At 42.6% G+C, this 23,001-nt stretch overlaps 1 pseudogene; it reads right to left on the reverse strand.

The window, feature by feature from the left end:
* Positions 1-6,597: 6,597 nt before the first annotated feature.
* LOC103058084 (large ribosomal subunit protein bL12m pseudogene) lies at positions 6,598-7,163 on the reverse strand (annotated as a pseudogene).
* Between the last annotated feature and the right edge of the window lie 15,838 nt (positions 7,164-23,001).

Genomic DNA, 23,001 nt, shown 5'->3' on the forward strand with positions numbered 1-23,001 from the left:
GTAGAGTTCTCACTTGAAGCACAAATGACCAAACTCAAATTATCGTACTTTGCACATATTATGCAATGACCCAGCTCTTTGGAGAAGGCTGTAATGGGAAAGATGGAAGGAAGGAGAAGAAGAGGACAACCAGCAGCAAGGTGGATGGGCCCAGTTACAATGGGTGCACCATTGGAAGACTTGAAGGACCAGGTTAGAGACAGATTGTCGTGGAGAAAATGTACCTACAGTATGCGGTTGCTAAGAGCCAGCAACTTGATGGCAGATAATCAAGAGGGTTTGAGCCCCATAGAATATTATCTGGTTACCTACATCTGATCAGTCCCAATAAGGATGAAACTGGTCATGTACTACCTGCCTCCTGATGGTCACTGTAAGTCAAAGGAAAAGTATGCGTATGTATATACTTCTGTTCTTGGTAGAAGAAAAGTAACCAAAAGGGAATAGTGAAAGTGGAAGGGTGTTACTTATTTGAAGAGACAGCTAATGGGTATAACAAAACTCTGATTTTATTTGGAAAACGTGCAAAGACAGAAGGCTAAGATCATAATCCAAGAGTCTGTAAAGAGGCCAAAGACCCTGATAATGATACTTAACTGATTTCCGTTACTTAAATGTATCTCCTTATCTCAGAACTGGTTTCATACACAAATATTGCACAATGAGAGGTCCAATGTGAGAGGTCCAATTTGTATGAAAGGTCCAATTTGTACACCTCTTGGACCTTTGTAGATATAAAGGCACCTAGCAAAAGATGCTTCTAGCCTTGGTTTGGACAAAAGACATGTGGACGAAAAGAGAGTTAAGTCTCAACTTGGAAATATGTATTCTCTAAGAGACTTTGCAGTGTATATGCAAAACCAGACTCAACAAAGATGCACAGCTTTGCTCAGCCTTGTCTACATGGTGAGCATCTGGCTACCTTGGAGTGAGAGCAATCTCACCAGCAGCCACCAAAGGGAGCTTCATTCCACTGACGTCATGAACAGGCCCGTGTTTGGGAGCAGTACAAAAGTGTTTTTTTGCCACTGCAGAAACTTCTAGGATGGGCTCTTGTTTTTCTTGTGATGTCCTGGTTGGATCTACAGCTGAGGGATTTCCTGATATTCTCTCATCTAAGTACTGATGTGGTCCCCACCCTGCTTAGCTTAACAAGGGCTGTATTATCTAGCAAAGCTTAACAGCATTCTTTGAGGAGGGGGGCTCCTCATCAAGTGGCAGGAGATGTGGACAACTAGCTAAACACTTTTTAAAAAGGGAAAAATGTTATTTATCTATCTGCATACTTTTGACTTTCTTGGGGGAACAAAGGTCACTTGCAGCAGTATAGGTCAGCTGTGGTAGAGAAACCAGTGCTCAGCAATATGGGGACTTAAACAGGTTTGTACTTCTTAGAGCACAATGCATTCTGCTTAGTAGACAGTGGCAGTGACTATTAGAATTTGGGGCATACGTAGAATTGGGGGCCCACAAAGTACAAGGCAGTGAAATACAGGTAGTCCTTGCTTAATAACCATAATAGGGACCGGAAAATGCGTTGTTAAGCAGGGCAGTTAAGTGAATTGGACCCAATTTTACAACCCTCGTTGTGGCAGTTGTTAAGTGAATCACTGTGATCATTAAGCAAATCACATGGTTGTTAAGTGAATCCCTACTGATTTTGCTTGCTGAAAGCTGGCTGGCAAGGTCGCAAATGGTGATCATGTGACCCCGAGATGCTGCAACCATCATAAGTGCGAGCTGGTTTCCAAGTGCCCGGATCGTGATCACATGACCCTAGGAGTGCTGAGATGGTTATAACTTTGGGCACCAGCCATGAGTCACTTTTTTTTAGCACCGTTGTAACTTCAAATGGTCACTAAATGAATGGTTGTTAAGCAAGGACTACCTGTAACACAAATGGTTATGTAAAGTTCAAGCTCCTGACCCCGTCTTTAGTACTTCTCTCTGTGTTTATTGTAGGGCTATTCTAACTGGTCTTCAAAAAAAAAAAGCCCGGATGATCATTAGCTGGCAGCCACGTTTTGTGTATTTTTTTGCTGCTCCTGAGTGAGTCTGGATTTTTGCAGCTCAGAGAAGGTAGCCCTCGGAGATTAATGATCAACTAGAGAATCTACAAAACTCTCTCTAGCGGCAAAGCCCCAAAGGATCATTTAGGTGCCTTGGAGTAAGAAAATAAAAATAAAAATGTGAGACAGCATTTTCCATGCATTAAAGTTAACGCTCGAAGAAAGAACACAAAAAGAGAACTGTACAGAAATAACATAAACTGACATTTTAAAAACAGCAAAGCAAAAACAAAGCAATTGGTCCTAAGAGTTTTGTGCAGACTTGAGTATACTATACAGGACGGAGGTTTTCACATCTGGCTGGATTCAAACATCATGCTAAGCTATAATGGGGTTGTTTCTGACCAGCTCATTACTAGGTATGAACCCAGCCATGGTTTGTTGAATCAGTCCTCATGGCTGGATTCACACGTCAGGAGGGTAAACTGACCCAATCCCATTTTCTACCTCGGTAACTTGTTGTATACATTTATTTGCAAGCATAGGTTTTAGCAAAATTCATATAAAATTGCAACAATCTGTATCAGTTCAATATATCCCCTCTAATATTAACAGCACTATCTGTCAACCTCTGCTTTCATATCTAAAGAAAAATGCTGTTGAGTATCAGTTGCTGGGGTGCAATTATGGAAAAAAGAAAAGAAAAAAGAAAAGAGCCTAACTAGGCAACCAAGTTCTCTCTACCAGGCCTTGAGCCAACACAAAAATACACTGGCATCAAATTTCTTGTCCTGATTGCTGTGCCACAAGAACGAAGCTGGTCACCGCAGCCGTCCTCCCTGTTTTAATGCAGGATAAGTTAAGGAAAGTGAGAGGTGGATTCCCTGCAGTTCGTTATTCCTCCCATTACCTGTTACCTGCAAGCAGAAAAGAACCACCAATCACTCTCCTTAATGGGGGGAGGGACGGGGTGGGGTTAGAGACCTAAACCTGTATCCAAAAATAGCCCAGTTGAGAGGTCACTGGGGTGGAAGAGGGGTGAGGAGTACCAAGCTGTAGCTTGTGGACGACTATTGAAACGGAATAGGGTAAGCAAAATGGTAGTACCCCCTAAAACCGTACAAAGTATGGCCATGCAGAACCTCTTGTTCGCAGAAGCCACGGTGACCCACGATGTACCCCACAGTGACTGAGCCAGCAGTACACAGCTGGCAAAACCTGGTTTCATTTCCTAGCTGAAATTGAGCTTCTGCGCAGCACAGGACTAGGGCCCTTTCAAAAGAGGGCTAAACCCTTGTCTGAAAAACAGGTGTAGTGAGCTTTCCAAAGGGTTCCCAGGCTGTGTTTAAAAAAAACCCAGTCTTTTCTTTCAAAAGAGCATAAACCTTTGTTTATAAGAGGCCTATGTAAGACCTGATAAACGCTCTGAAAAGCTCTACTCAGGCATGAAGCGCCCGAATGATTGTATTTTTATCGTATTTTAATTCATTTTTTTTTGTTTTGTTTTTACTGTAAACCGCCCAGAGTCACTTCCTAGTGAGATGGGCGGTGACCAAGTTTGAAATATAAATAAATGAAATAAATAAGTGCCTCTTCAGGAGCCAGGTATCTGGTCAAAATAGCTATGAAGGGCAGTTCGCAGTGACCCCGAGGGGAGTAGGAGCCAGGCACTACCCTCCCTGGACTGCGTCATCAGCAAAGTGCGCCAAAGTGCATTCACAGCAAAAAAAGTGTCAGGAGGAGTAGAAAAGCAGTATGTAAAAAGTGGAACTAACTGAAGATGACTTTAAGCTGACTTGGGCTGGGGATGAGATAAAAGCTCCATCATGATGACATGGCATAAAGTCTGGTTAGTGGGGCATGTTTGTGCTGAAGTTATGGGATAAACCCCAAAGTTGCCTCTCTCTCATCTCTACAGGCTTCTCAGGGGCATTTGGCTGGGCCATTATGGGGAGATGTTCACAAGCAAGATCCTGGAACTTTGGATCTATTAGAGCAAGTTTCTTTTTAAGTTCTGCAAGATGTTGCATTTTTCATGTTATATCCTATTTTTCTTGCATGAAATTCACAGGCTAGGTTCACAACACCAGCTTAACCTGGTTACTCAACCCATTTTCTGAGTTTTTACACCATAAGCAACTGTCCTAATTGGGTTGTGTGAATGTAATCATCCTGCCCTTGCCCCAGGCTTGCTTGCAATCGGGTGGTTGCATCACAGGTCTGCTAACCAGTTTGGTAGCAAATCAGGCCATTAGCCCAACTGATACCAGGGATAGGCAATCTTATGTTCACCAGATGTTGTGGACTTCAGTTCCCCATAACTCTCAATCAATATGAAGAGGGTTCAAGGGGCAGTCCCAAACATCTGGTGAATACTTGTTGCTTGCTTCTGAGTGATACACACTGACTGGTGGCAGTCAGTCAACTGTGGGAGTCTCGAACTCTAGGAGATGTTAAGGGCTGAATCTGGGCCGTTCTTCAGGGAAAACAAAGACTGCTGCGGAACATGCCTCAGTGGTTTTTCATGCAATTTTGCATTGCGTCCCACATCAGTTTAGCTGCAGAAACAAACATGCAAGACTGGACCTTCCTCTCTCATGCTTACGATATCAATGAGAGTTCTTCTTGGTTTCTCATATCTCAGGGTAAAAATTCCAGGAAACTAATCTTTGTTTCTGGGTTTGAGATGGACTTGTGGCTCACTGGGGGAAAGATATAAATAACCCTCTTCCTGGTTTGAGTATTGTTTTGCAATTTAAGATGTACCAAAGAGCAAAAAGCAACAACCAAACCCTGACTCACAGCTGGGACTTTCAAAAAGCTGTTTCTAGCTAGTGAAAAGGAACTTAGCACTGAGCTGAGCACCAAAAGAACAGTGCAACATGAAAGAAACCCTGTAACCCTGCCTTCAATGAGTAAAAAAAAGTTTCTGAATCTGTTGGGTAGACTTAACTTCAGTATGTTGGTTGGACAATCAGGAATTTAATTCCTTCCTGTTTTGCAATTATTTACATAGAAGGCACACAAGGACACAGTTGTAGGTACTTGCTGTGAGCTGGTTTGTATGTACAGACAGCTACAGTTTCCTAAGCCATATTTTATTAAAAAAAATATAATTAGTTGGGTTCAAACATCAGGTAGATACAGCCTTCCCAACTCCGTTGCCCTCCAAATATGTGAACACATCACTCAGAATTCTCAGTAACAGCTGGGCTTGGACTGGGGAATTCTGGGAATTGGTCTTCACATCTGGAAAGTGCTCAGACTGGGGAAGGCTTGATCTACACAATGCATGAACTCAGTGAATTTTGATTTATATAGTCACCCATGATTAACTAAACTATGGCTTTGTGTGATTTGCAAACCAGTTTATCCTGTAATAATAGATGCATTTTTAGGAATCCTCTGTGTGCCCATATACATCTGGCCAGGCTCTGAGAAGAGTTATGGAAGACCAGTTTATTTGGTCAGTCTTTCTGATTAATCAGACTGAAAAACTGCGCCTCCCCACAAAACTCAGAAACAATCCCACCCAGTTGGATCATTGCCTCACCCACTGAGAGTCTTGCTCGTCCAGATATTTAAATGCAGTCCCTGGGCACCAACGGTATGCCTACTCCTACTTTATCAGAATAATGGGACTATTTTTAGGATTACATTGCATTTTTATCCTATGTAATACACCATAGGAAGGCTTTGCCCTAAAAACCAGTTTAGAAGCAAATAGAAAGAAATAGGTGAGAAGAAGCTTGAGAGTTTAATCTGGAATTTCCCCCTATCTGTAGCAGGCAGCTAGACTGGTTCATCTACTTTACTTTGTCATCAGAACAGAACCAACCAGTTCTCCATTGGAAGGAGATTGTTTCGAGCTCATTAGAAGGACTGATTCAATTATATAATAGACTATTCTCTGTCACCATGATTCTTTCTCAATGATGATTATGAAAGCTTTGTGTGGGTTTTCTTTCTCTTTTTCTTAACCTAATTACATGAACATACCCCATACATGCAACAATTAAATGAACATTTCCTAAAGACGCTTCCAGGCACCCAGCAATCATGGCACAGGCATGCAGATGTCCTCAGGCATGAAATCTGTAGATGAGTTCTGCCTCAGTCTCACTCAGCCTGGTGGGACAAAACACAAGAAAAATACTAACAGTGACAGTAAATCAGTGACCATAGTTTCTTCCTTCCCATCTCTTCTATCCCAATTCTTTATTGTCTCTGATCTCTGGTGGGCATCAAGAGAAGGATACATCCCTAGGCTAGCATCTGGTTTCCCCATCATCATCAGGACAATGAAGTCCCAACACAGAAGACACAATTTCCCTTTTTCTTTTTTACAGGTGTTATGGATTGTGTATATTTATGAATTCGGATTTTTAACTACACAGCAGACTGCAAGGTGTGCTAAGGATTTTTGTTACACACTGAGCCATCCCTGTGGGAAACTGCACAGCAGAAAAAACGGGGCATACCAACTTTCCTGGAATCTCACAGTACTCCACCACCAGGGGTGGTTGACACAGACCAGAGGATCCTTCCACCGCTCTGCTTTAAGCCCTTTGGCAGGTAGGCAAACTCTTTAATCCACAACTACTGTGCCTCCAGCTGCCTCTAGAACTGATTTAACCTTCTCTGCTTCTCCTTTATGAACATTTACTTTGATCTCTTGAGGAAGAGATTCCCCCAACTTCTTTGCCTGGACAAGGTTTATGTTCTCTCCAGGGTTCTTTACTTCCTTGATAACTTTCACCTTGTCTTCAGCTTTAAACCCAGTCAACCACACTGTGAAATTGAGCTTTTCTCCTTTTTCAACGTTCTCTTCTGCCGGTGCTGCAGACATCATCCCAGCCACTGGCATAAGTCCCATAGCTTGGATCTTGAGAGTTTTCTTTAGCAACTCATTGAGATCAGAGATCTCCAGGAGAGTCAGGCTAGCCATGTCCTGAACTAGCTGCTGAATCCTGGGTGAATATTTTTTGGGGGCATCATCCATACAGGGGCTTGCCAAGACTTCACTACACTTTGAGCAGGTGGTCTTCAGCATCCAGACAGCACAGGTTTGTGATACTGCCACAATAACAGTTGGAGAGTAGTACCGAGACTGGCCATGGGAAACATGGCCATATTGGCAGCTTCGAAAGGTCAGAGGTACAATTTTCCTGACCTCATTCTCTGTAGTGTGAGCATGCAATGTTGAGCATGCAGTGCCATCAAGTCGGTGTTGACTCTTAGTGACCACACTTTCTCCATGATGATCTGTCCCTAACCTGGTCTTTCAGGTCTTGCAACAGTGCACTCATTGCCACTGTAACTGAGACTATCTACCTTGCTGCTGGTCATCTCCTTCTTCTCTTTCCTTCCCAGCATTAGAGCCTTCCCTAGAGAGTTAGGTCTTCACATGATGTATCTACATGATGTGAAGACCTAACTCTTGTTTAAACAAGTGCAGCTTAGTGCAACCACCAGGCTGGAGCTTTTGGAGAGGGACTTGAACTGGGACCACTGGAATTGCTTCCAATTTGTCCTACACTGAAGTTTGGCCCTATTCTTCTAGAAACTGTGTCCACAATTATAATCAAAGATATCCTCATGGGGGCTCAAAAAGTCAAGATGGCAACTTTTGTGCATGGGTGGGTCTGCTCTTTTTTTATGTATGTCATGATGCATGTAAAAAGGGACAGAACTCTGATAGTACAGTTGCAGCTGCCATCTTGACTTTTTTGACCCCTCTATCTACCCCTGATTATAATCTCTGTTTCTCAAAACACACATGTCAGCCTTTGAGGTGGGCTAGGTCAAGAAACAGACTCCACAGTGGGATTAGAACTATATTTTATTGCTATAGCAGTGTTTCTCAACCTCGGCAACTTTAAGATGTGTGGACTTCAACTCCTAGAATTCCCCAGGCAGCATGGTTGAATTCTGGGGAATTCTGGGAGTTGAAGTCCACACATCTTAAAGTTGCCAAGGTTGAGAAACAATGGTCTATAATAACAGAATTTTGAAAGCCTGGCTGTGTTTTCCCTTCCCTTCCTCTAATACCCCAGTGAATTAGGGTGGAGCCTATCTGAGCATCTTTCTCATGCTTTCTCTGTTCTTTGGGCTTAAAGCATGCTTTTGTTTTTGTAATGTTTCTGCGTCTTTTCTCCAAGATTATCTCTGTGGGTTTCTACAACACCCAGCTGTACCCAGCTGCTTCTCTTGGTTAGGGCTCCTTTTAGTTGATGGCAAAATGCTAGGAGGCAGGAAAGAAAAGCTAGAGTGATGCAACTCCTGTTTTGGCTCTGTCTTCCCCAAGGAAAGGGCATGTGTTACACCAGGCCCTTGAGAAGAACAGGATGAAGGGGCAGGCCTTCGTTCGTGTGGTTGCAGCTGCACCTTGATTTTTAACTTTGAGAACAGATGAAAAGGGCTACGTGCTACATTGACATCTAAGTCTAAGAGAGCCCTTTTAGTAGATTTTGAATGCAATGGACATTTCCATTGAAAATGATCAGAAACTATATTTAGTTTTTTAAAAACTTTCTTTTAAAAGAAACAATCCCTCATAAAACCCAGAACACTTTCCCAAAAAAGGGTTTGGGGGAGACCGAACAGTGAAGTAGAACACAGGACAGCACCGAAGATTTTGTTTGCCCCAGCCGGTTGACTAAAGAACAGTATGGTATAGTGGTTAAGGTGCTGGACTAGGAGTAGGGAGACCCAGGTTCCTCCCTTGGCATGGAAATTCAGTGGTGACTTTGGGCCAACCCTCCCTTTGGCATGGAAGTTCAGTGGTGACTTTGGGCCAACCCCTCTCTCAGCTCTAGACTGGGAGTCAAAAAACATCTCTCTACTACACTAGACCGATGTGCTAGATTCCAGTCCATAATCTTCAATAAAGAAATCTTCATCCTGCAGTGGATTGATTTGGGCTGATAATCATAACAACAACACTCTGGCTGATTTGTTCTTAATTCTGCCCATGGGGAACCTCTCAAATATATTCTCCATTAAAAATGATTTCTTAGAACTTCTCAGTGGAAGTGGCCTATATTTTCAGGATGAGAGGAATGAGTCATGGGCACCTTGTCTAATCAGAATGGATACTGACTGGGGTAACATTGGGTGAGTAGAGGAGTTTGATGTTTTGCAGGTATACATTAACACCAAGAGCTTGGTCTCTAAAAATAGTAGGTAGGAAAATGTATAACCAAAATATGGGTTTGTGAAGCAGCTCTTAGACCAAACATACTACTACTACTATTACTGCATTTATATTTCACTCTTTCTGGGTGCTCTAGGTGGCATATATGGGGATTCTCCCCATATTTAATCTCAGCAACACCCATCTTGTGAGTTATGCTGGGCTGAGAGAGAGTAACAGCCCAAAGAGATCCTGCGGTGCCAGTCCGGGTCTAACACCTCATGATGGTCTGGTTCACAAATGGTAGTAAGTCGTAATTTGTCATATGTTGTGTTAAAATAATGTATAGCCTGAACTGCTTCAGGGGTTTCTCTTCTGGAATATCTGGCTCTGAGGAATGTCCAAATCTATAGGGAATCCCCAAACATAGAAATCATCTTTAGAAACAGAGGATCTGTAGGAGGAGCAGGGGAAGAGAAACAGGGGAAATTCCCTGAAAACTAGAAGGGGAAAAAGCCAGGATCTTTGTCTTTAGGGGCAAGAGAAAATAAATCTTTCATGTTGGTCAAGGTTTGGATGATCAATTGTGATACACTGGGAAGTTGCCCAACATGTTTATTATGATAGATCCAGGGCCAAAAACAGTTATTATCTATTTAATTATTTCCGAGGGACCATGTAGCCCTCCCGACAGGTTGTTGAAATCTTTTTTTTTTTTTTAGTATATGTCCATTATCAAGGATGATGGGCATAATTGTCCAGAAATGTCTACACACCTACAGTTTTTCCACCCAATTCTGTATACGAAGAACATCACTCTAATTCAGGGTCCAAGGACCATAGTTATTTCTGAGAAAGCAGAGGGCCATAAACTGGGGCCATTTCTCGGAACCCTTTTTTGTTTTGTTTTTTTAGGAATTTGGGTTGGGCTCTTTATTTTTAAAATGTGATGTGCCTATTTTAGAGTTTATACTATAATTTTTATCTGTCCTGCCCAGTTCAGAATGGTAGGAAACTGTGTTGTCAGTTTTCAGCAAGTGTGAGAGGTTTCTGAGGGCCACAAAAGGCAGACTTAAGGGTCCCATTTTCTGGGGCTCTGGATTGCTCACCCTGCACTAAGCCATGGTTTTGTTAAATAAAGCACAGCTGGCTAGATTTAGCCATTGGGTGAAGCCACAAGCCATGCTTAACAAACAGCTGGATATACAAAGAAGTATATCAGATGACCTTTTAGTGCAAGATATGAACCCAATTGGTGAGAACATGTTCTTCAAACTTTGACTCTGATGTAGCCGAAATGGTGCAATCCATCACAAAAAGAAGAGGTCACAAGTGTTCAGAAACTCCAAAGTTAGCAGAAGTACATGATAAAAAACAATTTAGATTAAAAAAAAAAAGTGAGATGGAGATCCATACAAAAACCAAAACAGAATCTGCTGATCCAGTTCAGACATTTAGGAACGTTAGGCAAGGCCTGTTGCGGGACCTCTTCATGAGGTGTATGGCATGTGGACAGGGCAACAGGTTTTCTTGAGGGCAGCCCCCACTCTATGGAACATCTTACCCCCAGAAGTACGGGCAGCCTAACTTTCCATGATTTTAGGAAACAAGTAAATTAAAACTGTTCCAGCAAGTTTTCAGCCTTTAGTTTTGTTTAGGTGACTGTCAAAGAAAGTTCTTTATTATTTTAACTGTCCTGTTTTGTTTTGGTTTTAGATTTTTTATCCTGCCTTTCTTACTTTTATAAATACAGTAACTGAAGATGGCGAACATACCTAATACTCCTTCCTCCTCCTATTTTCCCCACAGCAACCACCCTGTGAGGTGAGCTGGGCTGAGAGAGAAGGACTGGCCCAAAGTCACCCAGCCGGCTTTCATGCCTAAGGCTGGACTAGAACTCACCGTCTCCTGGTTTCTAGCCTGGGGCCTTAACCACTAGACCAAACTGGCTCTTGTTTTTATTGGATTTTGAATTATTTTATGTCACCCAGAGTCCATATGGACTGGGACAGTTTGTGGCGATACAGAAGGCTTTTGTTTCTAGCCAACCATGCCCTTCAGGAAGGCAAGGCAAGCCATACCATTCCCTCTTCCTTCCTGTCTACCCTTTCCAACCTTGTGGTCAACAAGCATGTTTGCTCAGTCCTCATTTATCTAATTCTTTGTTTTGTTTTATTTAACTGAATATATCAGCTGCCCCAGTTCATAGATTGCTAGAGATCTCACTTAAGTTTCTTTTCTAATTTATAATAAAATTTATGACTTCAGCCAATAGAGATATTGAAATGGATAGTGTTTAAAAATGCAGGAAATAAAATGGAGACGCGAGGTGCGGCTCACCTCTCCTCAGGTGTATCAGCAATTGGCATTTCATGCTCTGAACACGCTTGCCTCATCCTGGGGCTTTCCAGATGGGTTGGGGAACAACTCCCATTCGCCCCAGCCAACGTGCCTCATACTAATGAAAGTTGATTAGTTTATGGTTCGGTGAACTGTGGAAACCAAGAAAATGGGTACATCTGATAAGCAGAGCAAGCCTGCTGTGTGAATGCACCCTTGAAAAATGGTCCACGAAGCTTACTTCATGTTGCCGAACCCAACTTCTCTAACTTTTTTTTTAAAAACAGGGCAAAAACTCATAGTTTTATTCTGAAGGATACAAAGAAGGAGAAGGAGAAGTTTGTTTCCTTGGCTGTCCATGATATTCGCAGGAGTCTTCTCCAACACCAAAGTTCAGAAGTGTCAATACCCTTTCTATCCCTCAAAGTTCAATTTTCACTTCCATATAGTATCACAGGAAAAAACATTGCCTACACCAGTGTTTCTCAACCTTGGCAACTTTAAGATGTGTGGACTTCGATTCCCAGAATTCCCCAGCCAGCATGCTGGCTGGGGAATTCTGGGAATCGAAGTCCACACATCTTAAAGTTGCCAAGGTTGAGAAACACTGGCCTACCCAATTCTTTGCAGGTGTAGGCACATCTCAGCATCTGAAGTCATTGCTTCCCTAGGAAGTTCTAGTCAGTGACATATTTTCTGACTGTTAGTTCCTTTATTGTTGATAGTCCTGAAAAGTCGAAGCTATCCACCCTTCAACATCTTTATTGTCCAGGATGACAGTATAAGATGCTGTAAATCATTAGTGAGGTCACTCTCATCAAATGATTGTTTCCATGCCATTTTTTCTGGGAGTTCACCAAATCCAAATGTTGCTTTTCATTTATTTTGAATGCATGAAAAATTACAACCTCCATTACAGTAGTGAGTAGAACATGCTAGGCCCACAGGCATGGGTGTGTGTGTGTGAAGTGATAAAACGGGCATTGCAAAGTAAACTTTGCCCCTTCCATAGTTGCCTGTAATGTCACAAAGTCAGTATGAAAGGGTAGAGCTTGCACTGCGATGTCACAATGCACATTGGCAACATCATAGTCAGGAACAGATACTGTACCTTCAAGGGCATTCCCAGAGGTGATAAAATAGTCAAGATGGCAGTCATAACTGCATTTTGAAGCCTTGTCCTTTTTTGATGTCTGTTTCATTGAGTGGTTTTGGGCCACCATTTTGACTTTTTGACCCCCCCTCCAAACGCTTCTGGGCCATAGGAGGAGGGCTTTTCCATCTTTCTGAAAAGGAGGGCTTTTGATCAATGCCCAATAGGGATTTGTGCTGGATTTTCTTTCTAGTAGTACTTGGTTCAGTTTGATGGACAAAGAATTTGCTTTAGTGATTATTTCAAAGGAGAAGAGAATGCTGGAGAAATTGTCACAAGGGGAGTGTGATGTTCTTCTACTTCAGTTGCAGGAAGGCCAAAGGGCTTGTGGGGATGACCTCCCTTTCACTGGCCAATCCTTTCTCCTCTGGCCTCCCTGGTTTTGCGCACCTCAAATCCCAGGGAAAGAAGAAAACTTCTGTTTGCTTTTCGCAGTCACAGGCTGGTCTCACCTCTCACTGCAGAGTCTTGCTCTTCAGAAATGTTTGGAGATAGTAAAGTGAATGAGTAAGAGCTAACAAAGGAAGATGAAGGCAAATAAGGCAAGAAGAGGGTGCAAACGATTTGAAGGAATTCTACTTAGAAAGGCTGTTCCTTTCATATTCGCACACCACATAAAACTTCACTATTTCTACAAGCTTCCCTGGCTGAATTTAAATCCGCCATGAAGTTGGAAAAGGCCTGAGAGCCCTACTAAGGAAATTAAGTGCAACCTTAGACAAGAATTCATGGTTACAGCTTTCTGTTTCACTGTTTCTTTTAGCTGTAGCGTTTGAATTTAAACCAACATACAGTTAAAAGTACAGGAGTCCTGCTACTAAAAAAAAAATGTTTTATAACTTTAAAATAAAAACCAACATCTCTTGCTTTGAAACGGACTTCTGGAAGAAGCAAGTGCCGGCTTATTCTCTTCATTCCTCACATCTCTCTCCCCCTCCCCAAGCTCATCTACTAATTTCCCACTCTTTACACAACACTTTTATTCAGTTGCTACTTGTGACTGCCAGTAATGTTATTTTTAGCTAAGCAGGCAAAGCTGACAACAGAAACATGTAGATCAACAAACAGATAGGAAGGAACTGGGACGTGAAAACATTTATGAAGTTTGCAGGGTGTAATGACTCTTAGGCAGCCAGTCTAGGACCCTATTTTTAGAGCTGCCAACTTTTTCTTTAAGAAAACCAGCCCCACTCCTTGCTTTTAACACCAACCCAACTCAGATAAGTAGCAGGTGAGAAACATATATATTTAAACCTCAACAAAGTAGAAAGCCAATTCCCCTGCTTTGCTTCTGAATAGCATGCAGCTGCTAGAAAACTGAAGCAGGATTGGAAAAAAAAGTTTGCAGTCTCCACGTTGTGGGAATGTCCTCCTCCAAAAGCTAATTCCTAAAAGCTTTTTTTTTCCTTGCACAATTATGAAAGCCTTTTGCTTGGGTGCAAAATGTTTTGGTTAATTAAATGTGCTGATATTTTCAGATGGGTGAAAGGACTCAGGGTTTGGACATTTTTTTCTTGCTAGTGGGGAGGGAGCTGCCCTACAAGCAGAGGTGGGGATGGGTGACTTTGCTAATATCCCTTTCTCCTTGCAAACATGTGCACCCCGTTAACTCCTATTTCAGTGGGGCATGGGTGAAATTTTAAGGGAACAATCAAAATGTCTCCTCCCCTTTGGCCAGTGGAGTCATCTGCTGGGCCCTATCCCTTCCAAATATCTGGTCACGATCTACTGTGCTTGAATTCTGAAGTTGGCTGTTGTAGTCACGATCCCACACATGGAATAATGGATGCTCCTTTGGTAATTTGGAGTCTCTCACTGCTTCCACTGCTTAAGAAAGTCATTGAACCTTCAGGGTGTGGCAAAGAGGGGTGTTCATTTGAGATAAAGTAGTCCTGCTTGATTTGGACCTAATCTTGAAGAGCTGAGCACTCTGTTGCACTGTCTTTATTCAATTACTTGGGAAGAGGCTTCTAATACACCCACAGCTTGCCGAAAGAGGCGTTTCATCAATGGTCTTCTGTCGCATGAAGCTCCTCTGCTCAGAGCCAGTTGTTTTTCCCCAGCTGCTTCAGCATTCACATTATTGACACTCAGTGGCAGGCCAGAAATGGCTTCCTAAACAGATGTAATGCAGGTGAACAGGAAATGCTGGTACAGTTGGTTGGCTAAATTAGTTCCCAGGAACATCACCTAATGGCCAGCTCCTGCCGCTTTCTTTGTGGGGCCTGGAACGTGGCCAGGCAGCTAAGATCATTTCAAGGGGAACAGGTAGAAGGGACTGATTTCTGTCCCTTGTTTTGGGAGGACACCACCTTCTAAGGCTCTCTAGACTGGCAAGGGGCTGTTGTGTGACACAAGGGGCCTTCTTGCACCCATGAGTGAAACAGGGACATCCATGAGGGGGCTCAAAAAAGTCAAAATGGCGGCTGCAACTGTGCAGTTGAAGCCTTACCCATTTTTATATGTGGGGCACATGGGATGCACATGAAAAGGGGGAGGGGCTTTGATTCTGTGGTAATCTTGATTCTTGATGGCTGTCCCTGGAGGGAAGTGAAGCAGCCATGGTCTAGTTATTTTTTTAAATGCTGGAGGGGGCTGCAAAGGGGTGGAAAGCACCTTGTTGAGGCAAATGGAGGCACCTCTTCAGCTCAAGCAGGTGAATTGTATCGCTTTCAGTGCAAAGTGCTTCCCACAGGCCTACTCAGCTCCATTTGGGAATTATGGCAGTGACCTCTGCTTCTGCTTGTTTCCTGACTAGCAGTTTATACTGTTCAACATCATCCAACCATCACTGCACTGATAAAACAGTAATGAAGACAAGTTTTATCTCACTACAACAATGGGTAGCGACGCTATAGCGATGCTTTAAATCAGTGTTTCTCAAACTTGGCAACTTGAAGATGTGCAGACTTCAACTCCCAGAATTCCCCAGCCATGTTGAAGTCCACACATCTTAAAGTCATCAAGGTTGAGGGACACTGCTCTAAATCCTTAGCGAGGAAGAGCGCTATTTCCTGTTTGAATCTGAGTGCAAAGGTTTAGCACAACCTAACCCTTGCTGAATCAGCATGTCCCACTGGCATAATAATATGTTGTTTCGACTCCTATTGCCGTCATGGCTGGCTAACCAAACATATTGGTGGGTGGTAGAGGGTGAATGTTTTGCAGGAGCCGAATGGCTGAAGAACAGGCAGCAGCAATCCTTCTCATCTAAGTCACAAGGACTTCCCTTCTGTCACTGTCACTTGGGTGTGGGAACCTTCCCCTGACTTCAAGTCTGGTTTGGTCACAGGTACTCATCACCTGAAAAAGTAGAGGGAAACAATATGATCTTTTCGCACTCTACTGGTTTAAATGAGGAATGTTTGAGGGGTTGGTGGAACACAGGAAGAAAAACATCGAAAGCACTGGCTGGGGATGAGAGACTACACAAAATTTCCAAAGTGTGCTTTGCTTCAACAAAGATCTGTATGAAACACCCTTTTGAAGCTGTTCTGAAAAGCAGCATACCCTCCCCTCCCCTCCCCTCCCAGTTCTAACAACAAACCAATGTTGCAGCAGCGTATTTCCTGATGGTGGTTTGGCTACTTCCAATCCTATTCTAGAGCAGTCTTCCCCAGTGGGCACCCCCCAGAGGTCTTCCGCTCCTCCAAACCAGTGGCTGGAAATTACAGATGCTAAAGTCCAAGACATCTGGAGGACACGAGATGCAGTAAGGCCGTCCTTGAGTTTAAAAAGCAGAGTTTCTACGTAAAGCCCCAAGAGTCAGATAATGGAATTATTACAGAAACTAGTCGTAGGAAAGAGACCTCGAGGACTAAAGGCAGGTTGAGATTTATTTATGATTTTTCCCCCCAGGGTATTCCTGGGCATTGCCAAACAGGGCTTTTCAACCAGTGCATTATCTGAGATTTTACTACAAGATGGGAATTGGCTGGGATGTGAATCCAGTTTGTGCATGCATCATTGCACCACATGCCAAAGCCCATAATACTCTACCGGAGACTCTGTTTCAAATGTCTTCTATGAAAATGGAATGTCCTTCAGTTTCTTTTTTTTAAAAAGTGATTTCCTTCACAGAAAAGGACAGGCTTCTATACAGCACGACTGAAGCTTCTTATGGTTCTATTGGTATGCAGATAAGAAGAAAGAAGAGTTATGCTATCGTGGCATTGTAATTTTCTTTATATTTTTCATTATATGAAAACATTGGGGAGGAGGAAAGCAAAACCTCTTTTTTAATGCTTTTTTTTTTTATGATTGTACCTGACCCTCCTTATACTGGTCTAAACTATAATAAAGATTTCATTGATTTGAATGAAAACCATAGAAGCATACACCTGTTAAGTGCTCAAAAATTCTAGTGTAACTTATATATTAATGTTGTCTTATACAATTAAATTATTAACACTCAAATCATTTTACTTAACAAAAGGAAAAAAGGGGAATCAAGCATATAAGGTAGTATATGCAATCCAAATTTCTAAATAGTCCTCTAAAGGGAACCATTTAAATACTTGTTCAAAGTAGAAGAAGTCTATTGTTGATACTGTTGAATGATGAATGGCAATAGGTACCTCTTGATTTTTTTGTTTGCAACTGTAAAAGAGTACAGTCTTGCTTCCCTTGTTCTCCCAATAGTTCCCAAATTGTCATTACATATTTCAAAAAGGTTGACCAAGGAGATGTAGTCTGCTCATCTGGAGGGCTCTAGATTGGGGAGAGGGTGCTTTAGCACTCTACCACATAGGTTTGGGAGGAGTAGGTATTTTAGATGAATATTTCTTCTTGATTGGCTTTTCTGGACGTTAACCAATCTCTGAATGTGATGAATAGACACAATGTTTTGGATGGTAGAACTGGGATGCCTCACTTCCTGCTAAATGTGTAAAAATCCTAGGTGTGCACCAAGTTACTCCTCAGGCGTGTACTGAAACAGGTGCAACAGACTCTATTAAAAGAGTCAGGATTTTACATAACGCAGACTATTCCTCCCTAAACTATCTTAATGATCACAAGAGTAAGTGATCCTTATGAGAGTCTCCAAAGACCAGGTACACTATGAAAGTTTGTTTCCTTTGGAAATTATCAGTGCTGTAGAAGTGGCAATCGGTGCTTGATTCTGGCTTGTCTGGATATAAAAAAACATACTTAAAAGTGATGCTGCTTTAATAACTGGCTGAGTCCTTCTAGAGCAGTGTTTCTCAACCTTGGCAGCTTGAAGTTGTGTGTACTTCAACTCTCAGAATTCCCCACCCAACCTAGAGGGTGCCTGCTATGGGTCACTGAAATAAAATGTTGTACAACTCTGTTGTATTTCTGGGACTAGCAGCCCTAACAGTTTCTCCGAACAGAAATCTAATTAGGAAAATCTATCTTGGCCAGTTTCAAAGTCACGGTTATGGTCAAGGGTTCTGTAGCTCAAAGTGCACTGATATTGCAACACACTTGAAATGCAGAGTTGGTTCCTTGTCATTTGCATGATAGTTTAGCAAGAGGGACAGCAGAGGGGTTATCTGCTCAGGAAACAGAGTTAAAATATACCTGCCAAGCTGTGAACTGAATTGGTAATGTGGAGACATCTGACTATCTTCTATTACTGTTTCATCCAACCTGATGCTCTCCAGGTATGTCAAAGGAAGACTCCAAAAATTCCCAAGAATGTCTGGTTGGGATTTCTGGGAATATAGTCCTAACACATTCAGAGGCACCTAGGATAAGAAATCTGTCCCTAAATTTAGTCTAATTCTTTCTTGCTAGGGGGAAATTTCCCCATGTCCCATCTAAGGGGAAATGGGCTTTGCACAAACTTTGCCAGATTTCACTAAAGCAAAAGATTTTTTTTTCCTTTACAATTTTGATTATGCTGCAGTTGAGCCAAAAATAAATATACCCAGCTATGGAACTCAGCCAATATTGCAAGATCTTGGAGGTTTCAATCTGCTCTGGGTGCAGAATCCTTACAGTGTATGGAAGTTCTCATACCCCTATTTTCTACTTGAGGACTGCTCATTCTATGTATGGCTACCCCTTGGTATCCTATGGAGATTTTCAACCTATGAACTGTTCCTCATTAGTAGCATTCACTGCATTGACCTACCTTCCGTCCTTCCTCCCTCCCTTCCTTGCCTTTGATTCAATCTTGACTCCTAACAACTAGATGGACAGGTCCATGCAGTTTTCTAGAAATACTGGTTTCATAGGAGTCCAAGAAATAACTCTGGATCGTTTTCTTACATCAACCCATTCATTCCTATTGCCTTTTGCTCTGCACTGTTCACTCACATTGATATATTCTGCCTGCAGAGAACTTACAGGATTTGGCTGCTCTTTCTTTTCTCCTCCCACCAAATTTGTTGACCTGCCATAAAAGCAAAAAAACCCTCCTAACCATGAAACTAAAAGGAATAGCTGGGGACCGTTTGCATGGTTATAGGACGGAGTAAAGCTGGCTGACTTTTGCTGCAAAGCTAAAAACGTGCCATTTGTTCTGCTGAGTTGGCAGAAATGGCTCAGCTCGGTGAATGAGCAGCTAATGAGAAATGTTTCAAGCAGGAATCAGCAGATTCCTGAAAGAATAAAACCCAAGGGCCAGATTCTTTCTATCTTCTTAAATGTTCCAGTAGCATTGCTGAAGTAGATCAACTCCACCGACGTTAATCCAAAGAAAGATATACTCTCACACTCATGTATGAGTGTATGCACATACATGATCTGTGCTAAGGAGACTTTAGAAGGACCACAAATAAATGATTGGGGGTAGATAATTTCACGAATTCTGTGTGTGGGGCACTATGTGCAAAATAGAAATCGTTGGGCCACTGTTGAGAATCCCATGCCAGCAAGAGGACCCATTGCCAACCTTGGCCCTCCTTCTTCCTAGAACTGCCTTTTGCCTGATCAGAAGAACAAGAATAAAAGGAGCAGGACTTTGGGGCAGTAATGCAGAAAGGGCTGGTCTTACCATTGGGCATCATGAAGCAGCTGTTTCTGGTGGCTGGTGTTAAGAGGCAGCAGGAAAAGAAGCTGTTTACTCTGTGGCTGCTTAGAGTCCTCTTAAGGTAGCCTGTTGGCCTTGGGTGGAATGGAGGATGCTGCCCCGCAGCTAGCCTTGAAGAAAGAGTCACCTGCCTATTGGATCATGTTTTCACACGGATGGGAGAAGGTCTTGCTTTTTGCCCCAGGAAGCAAAAAGTGATGGATCAGCCTTGAGTGTAAACTAGACTTAAAAGAAGAAGGAAGGAAGCAGGTCATGGTGACTTAGGTTAAGGAGAAGGCCCTCTATGGAACATGTCTAGAAGAATTGCAATGTGTGCTCATTTGGAAAATGAAAGATTTTTAATCAGACTCCTAAGAAGAGGCATTTGAGAAGGACATCTATCCCACCACAGCTTAAAAACAAAAGTCACTATTTACACATCAAGGACAACTTATAAATCATTTGCTGGCAAATGTTTAAAAAGGACCCTGCAGCCCCAAACTTTTTTGCTTGAAAGGCAGCTGGATTAAGATAAAATAGAATGAGTGGGAGCATTAACATGAAAGATGCCATGCTTTCTTTTCCTGAAATCTAGCATATCAGACCAAAATATTCCTAGCTTACATTGGCAAAACAATCTCCCTAGATGATCTTTCATTTTCCCCCTTCTAACTTTATGATTCTAAGAATCTCCCTGTGGTTGGGCATACAGTAGTTATGGCTATATATTGCTTTTGCTCAAATTCCCCCTCCCCCCATTTTCAAATTTTCATTTTTGAATTCTTGCATTCAGGGTGTTGCCAGGTCCTTTGTGTGTGTACAAACATGTTTAACTAGGTTGTCCTCCGCCTCTGCTTCTCTTTTTCTAGAGGGCAGATCTAACTAAATCACATTGCAGACAGCAGCTTGCTTTTCAGCTTTTGGAGAGGAGAAGCCCCCCACTTCGGTCAGCCAGGGGTTGAGAGGAGAGTCTTCTGCTCTGGTGTCTCAGGAAAGCTACAACCTTATGGGGAAGAGGAAGAAGGAGACAGTAGCACTCAACCTGATGTTAGAAATTAGATTACCCCTTTACAGAGCTAACGAAGGGGAAATACAGCTCCTCTGGTTGCAGGATTGCCTGCAGGATCTAGTCAAAAATGTCAAAATGGTGGCCACAATGGTGTGACTGAGTAGACGAAATGGCACCATCCACAAGGAAGTGGGAGGTATCTGCAAATTAGTATTATATGAGGAAGGTGAGGACGTTATGGGAGCTGAACTATGATGCATCAGGGGACACCGGGTTGGGGAAGAGCCCCCAGTATATCCAAAAGATTATCTCTACTCCACAGAATCCCAAATGGCATGTTAAGATCATCACACTTAGACATTTATCAGGGCTACACCTAATAGAGCATTATGGGTGGGGGAGATTCAAGTCATCAAGGGAAGTTATTGTCAACTTTCCTCAGCTAGAAAAAGGAACGTGAATGTAGAAGACCCTTCACAAAAGTGCAGAAAATAAGAGAGCAATCGTAAAGCAATTCAAAACTGGCTACAGAAATGGTGAGAGCCAAGAATATCTGCGGGGGTGATCCATCAGCTCAAGATGCTGACTACACCTATGTGATGCCCCATTTATGTGCCATACAGGCCCAATGCACATAAAAAGGGAAGGGGCTTTGATAACATGGGCAAAGCTGCCATCTTGTTTTTTGCCCCCCCTCGACATCCCTCTTAGAGCCTGTGGTTTTGGCAAGTGTGAGGGGTGTGTAGAGCGTGTCAGAAACTTCCTGCCCCATCAGATACACTCGGATGCCTGTCCCGATGTTCCCTCCCATTCCTCCCATCCTGGTTCTCTCTTTCTCTCTTTCCATTTCTTAAAAATGGGGACCCCGCAGGTTTGGGGGGAGGCCTGCACCCCGCACTCATACTCAGTAGACTGTTTCTCCTCCAAAAAGAACTATTGCCCAGCTTGAAATCATCCTTGGTGGTTTTTCTTATCCTTGGCGCCCAGATGTATCCGATTCTTCTGCTTCAGTTTACATTCTCCCCTGGTACTTTTGCCTTCATTTACTCCATTTCTTCACTTCTAATTGCAACTTTCCGGAGGCAGAATTAAAGCAGATGCTGAATGTGTTGATGCAGCCCTACATTTGCCATGCTGAGCTGGCTTTTCCCTTGACCTGCTTTTGAATTGTGCTGACATAGAGATGGTTCTCTTATTCAGGAGGATTGTCTTGTTCACACATTCAGTATTTATTGTCTTGAAACTGCTTCTCCTGGGTTGCTGATCAGGGTGGGCTTTCAGATCTGGCTACAGAAATCCCAGCAACCTCAAGATGGTGGCAAAGAGGTACAGAAAAGCCCAACTTGGTCCTGCTATGTAGTGGTCCTTCAGAGTTTTGCTATCGGATCCAGTAGTTTGGTTAGAAGACAAACTTGTCTGTACACATGAGAAAAGACAAGTCTACCTATGGGCCAACTCCCAGATCATGCTGACTGGATATAATGCTGGATTGTCCTTAACCTATTATGGAACCCAGCAACTATGGATTGCAAACCATGATTTATAACTGAACATGTTATGCAAACTCCATCACTTTGGCTTATTCAGTAAACTGCAATGAAACACATCACAGCTTCATCTGATCTGTGAATCCCTTCTGTTTGTCCATTAGCCTGGTACTCTTGGTTCTCCTCAGTCATGGCTTGGAGAAATCCCAGGCATTCTGCATTACTGCTCAGTCTTAAACTTATCAATTGGGCCATTGAAAGCCCTTGGAATTAAGCAAATGTAATGGAACTATTTGCAACTTCTAAATGGTGGGTTGTGTAACTGACCCAAACAAGCTAGAAAGTTTTGCAAGGTTTTTTTTTTAGCTCTGTTCTAATTCATGGACTTGGAGATATAACAAATAGGACACAGCCCCATTTCTTTTTCCCAAGGCAGATTGTCCACCTAACCTGCTTTTGCCCGCTCTGGTTAGAAGCAGCTTCCCCGAATCTCTTGCTGAAGCAGTTTCTCATTACTTGCTCTCTGAATATTTTAATATATACACTAGAGATGTCAGAACTGGACCCGAATTCTTTTATATGCAAAGTTTGAGCTTGGACTCTCTAGTTCAATATTTCAGAAATGAAAAGAGAGAGATGTTTGTATCCTAATGAAGCCCATGCCAAGATGGTAACTCCAGTCCTCCAGGCCAGCAATGTCCATGGAATGGTGATTCAAAATGTCAGGTTGGTAGCTGTGGCCGTGGGATCAAAGCCCTGCCCCTTTTTACATGCATTGCAAAAAGAAATGGGGCTTCAATCGTGGCACATGAATCCTCTTGACTTGTTTGACCATGAGCATGGATGCTATACTCAGGTGATCTGTTACCACCTTCTGTGAGTAATATCC

The sequence above is a fragment of the Python bivittatus genome, unplaced genomic scaffold, assembly GCF_059951505.1.
Source record: "Python bivittatus isolate LINGU-HERP-01145 unplaced genomic scaffold, Pbiv_v1 ctg000310_np1212, whole genome shotgun sequence".
NCBI lineage: Eukaryota > Metazoa > Chordata > Lepidosauria > Squamata > Pythonidae > Python > Python bivittatus.